Raw genomic sequence first — 4332 nt, forward strand, 5'->3', positions numbered from 1 at the left:
TTCCACATGATTTCTTTAAGATTTTTTTCATTTCTTCTCGCTCCTCCGCCACTTCATTAATTTTCAAAACACATGTTTAAAAAATATACAAACAGACAAGTCCAGTTCACATTCACCGAAGTCTTTACATTCAATGTCTTGATAGGATGGATGAGAAAAGAACATTACTTTGGTAATTGTGTTCAAAAATGAGGCGAAAATTTTTGCTAACGAAATGTTAGTTAACCCATGGGCCGCGTAAGGGTTTTGTCCGCCAGATAATAGTGTTTCAAAGTAAAAATCCAATTGTGGTATTGAAGCACGTTTGGCTAGTGAATAAAACCCATTTTTTTGCATTTGTTTGCTATAAAGCAGAAACATATTAAAACGCTAATTAACTTAAGACTACTTTAGAGTACTTACCACCTAAACGACTGACTCTACTTCATTGTCCGATTATGTAAACACTTATGTTTAAGTAAGGGGAAAAAGCTCCGTAACGACTTGAATGGTTTTTTCTCAGAACACAATACCTTTTTAAGACGTTTTTGGACCTTTATCGAACTCTTCAGAGGGTTCAAACTATTTACAAATTTTTGTTCCTATTTCAGATTAGATCCTACGATTGACTCCACACGATCCCATTCTTCCATTATCCTATAGGTTTCATTAACAAAAACATATCGTAGATTTTCTCTCGCGAACTTCTAGAAAGTTATTTAATTTATTTTTTCAATTTTCGGATGAAGTTTGTTCCTCAAATCAAAGGCTTTTATGTTTCAGATCGTTAAGAAAGTTGGCTGCAAACAATTTTCCGAGTAAATGTAAGATATTTCAACTCTTTCGTTTCTCTAAATTATTATTGTAATTAATTTATCCAGGTATATAAATTCTATGATTAAAGTCTTAAAGCCCTAACATGTGGAGCCATTTGGACCTACGACCATTGAGTTGTTAGTCGAGATCGTTTAGCTTCCACTGTCGTCCAGGCATGCCATGAGTATTTACAACCACAAGTAATAGTCTGATGCTCAACATAACTATTTTGACCAGCAGTGACGTCACCAGGCATTTTTTTTGGTGATTTTCTTGACATATTTCACCACAGAGTTGATGTTGAAAAGTTTCAGTGGAGTTAATGACCTTGACACAAAAACTATGACAAGAACGAGCTTTTTTTTTTTTCTTTTTTGTTAGGACCAATTGCGATCGGTCACAACATCCGAGAACGCCCATAAATGTTATATGAAAATGTTCTAAGAATTCTCTTTTTACTTAAATGGCGGACTTACGAAATGTGAGCTCTTTCTCATTTGCCCAAGGTAACGGAAAGTTTCATATCTATTACTCTATGATAATCAAATTATTTCAAATTCAGTTAATTATATGAAATTGGAAGTGATTTTTTTTTTCTCTTTACCGTTACCTAAATGCTTTGACTAAAATTTGTTACATTTTTCACAGTTTTGCAAATTGTTTTTATGTCTTTATCATCTAATTAAATATTTCATAAATAAGCATTTTTCGGAATGGCTGCATACCTCTTAATATGTATGCACATGTTCAGCATACCTTAACGTAAGTTAACTTAGTGGCAATTATGTTGAATAACTTCTACTTTTCGGCTATAAAATCTTATAGCCCTTGTTTGCAAGGTAATTGTATGCAGGCACACTCATGTCCATAACGATAAATATTAATGCAAGTGTTCATATATTAAATTGTAGAAAATACTAAATACGAATTAAATATGATTTCCTAGACAAATCTGTTAAAGTAATTGATTCAATTTTGGCAAATTTTCTGTCTAGTTAACGACTTTTAAATTATAATCAAAATGCTATATGCAAGTGTTTATAGATGTAGTACGTAGTATATCTGTTTGAGCTGTGTATGAGGCAATAGCAATAGCGATACCAGGGTTGACCAATATGATGAACGTAAAACTATTTTCAAACACAAGAGATCTACTATTGACTAGTGCAGTGAATTAGTTGAGAAAGTGTTACAACATCTATGACTCAATAAGAGGAAAGAGAAATGATTTGCGAGACAATAATTCATTTGTAAATAGACCTTCTAAGAACAATAGGATATCGCCAGATCACTGGTACGAACTTATGGTGTCGTTAAATCGTAACAAAGGCGCAACTAAACGCAATTAATTCTTTATAAGAAACTCGAATTTTTACTGCACAAATTTATTAATTAACTTCATGTCTGCCAACATTTTTGCAAGTATACCAACTTTTTTTGCATTCAAAGTATATCTTGAAAGGGTTACCATCAGTTTTAAAACTATTTTTAATCCGCACAAAATTAACAACAAAAATAGTGAGATACCCAAACCCAAAAATTGCAAGAAGCCATTGTACGTAACAATTTATTAAAACAAGAACTGCGGGCCGTACACCTATTTTTACAAAAATTAGTAAATTTTATAGCAAAAATTTCCTTCCGTTTGCATAGCAGAATTTGCTATCAGCTGTATTCATAAGCGTTCTTTTTCAGTATTTTTTAAGGAACTTCTTAAGTCTGTTTTCTCGGGAGAGGCTTGTTTTCTGCAGCTATTATATCCATTACTATGTTCTTTACGCGATTAGAAAAAAATTGAAATAAATTAAAATTAGAAACTTAAAGATTAATTATCGGTTACAAAAGAAATAAAAAAACTTAAACTTGCAAGGTATGTAGGAGAAACGTTCCTGGTTCAGTTTAAGTATTATTTGTAAAACATGCCTACGCTATAATTGTAGGTATAAAAAGCCAATATAAGCACCCACTCTCTTCGAAAAACGGCACTATTATGTCTGCGGAACGGACGTCACAAGAAAAAATCCTTCGTTACAGGGAAAACGACATAGATATGTAAGCTCCTTCATGGCGTACTAATAAGCCGATTGATAGCATTGTTGCAATGAACATGCAGACGGTTCTCCCAAAAATTTCGGTAATAGTCGTTCAGTAATATCTTCGCGGGATCAAAAGGTGTAGAGGAAAATTGTCAGTGTTTTTCGAGGTTGTCTCAGTTTTCTTTCATACACTATGAGCAGATCGTACCTATTATTTGAGTTTTGAATTTTCAATCGATCAAGGAATGTTTGAGCCGGATTTCAGCTGTGTATCTTCATTTTTGCAATTTACAAAATCGTTCCCTCAAATTGACGAATTTCGTAAAATATCTGAAAATAATAAAGTAGATGTGCTCCAGGAAAAACAAATATATGTAATTATTGTTGCACTATGTCATTAAAAACTAATATGTAATATCAAAAGAATATAACTTGCAGATAACTTACATATGCAATTATCAAGCGCCCCTTGAATTGATAGTTTCTCTAATTTTAGTGTTAATAGACCTTGCTAGGCACTTACGATGTTTACGATAACGTAAAATGAAGATCACTCAGGTTAAGTTACTATTAATACGCGTCATATGAAAAGATTTTTAAAGCAACCCTAAAATGCAAGAAGCAGCAGATATTCGCTCGGACGTTTACCTAACTTGATCTATTAAGTAGTTACTGCTTTCACTTGTTCTTTAACAAAACTTGAACCAGTGAAAAATTATAATCTGAAACTTGCATGCACATAGACAAATGAAAAAACGAAGTCTGTCTTCCACTTTTCTCCACTTTACTGAACTTAATCGGTTATCTAATAAATTTAATAAAACTTCTCCTAAGTGGCAAAGTGTTGAAGATTTTTATTGACCGCTAGATATTATACTTAGTTTAGATCGTGCTTTATATGAAAAAGTTGCCACTTACTATGCGTTGCAAGGTCGCTGGAAGCAATAGCCTTTCTTTTCAGTTTTCAGAAAATTGTAAGAGCACTTGTGGGTAAATCACTACAATTTAAACAGTGATATTCGCATGTGATCGAAAAATTTCAATCTCGCATAAAGTCGCTTATATATAAGTCGATGCGACGTCTACTCTCATTGTGATCGGGATAAATATATATGAAATCTCCGACACATTTTTTTTTGTTACGAGCAACTTTTGCTGCAAATAAGTTCGCCATCCCTGGCATATAACAGAATATTATTTTATTGTTTATGTCAAAATAGTATATATATTTTAGAATATTGTGCAAGAATAAACTACTTTTCTGTTTTTTTTTTCTCCGATTTATTACTAAGACTGGTATGTGGGCAATGTAGTGTCAACTATTTACACGTAAAAGCCAAATTCAGCAACAAATCACGCACTCGTATCCATGGGTGCTAATTAACAAAAACAAGTTTTAATTATATAGTGATAGTTGTTACATGTGTTGATATATTTTTATACAGTTTTCGGTGATTTTTCTATATTTTAAACAAAAAAAAAAAAAAAAAAAAAAAAAAAA

This window comes from Glossina fuscipes, unplaced genomic scaffold (genome assembly GCF_014805625.2).
Source record: "Glossina fuscipes isolate IAEA_lab_2018 unplaced genomic scaffold, Yale_Gfus_2 27, whole genome shotgun sequence".
Classification (NCBI taxonomy): domain Eukaryota; kingdom Metazoa; phylum Arthropoda; class Insecta; order Diptera; family Glossinidae; genus Glossina; species Glossina fuscipes.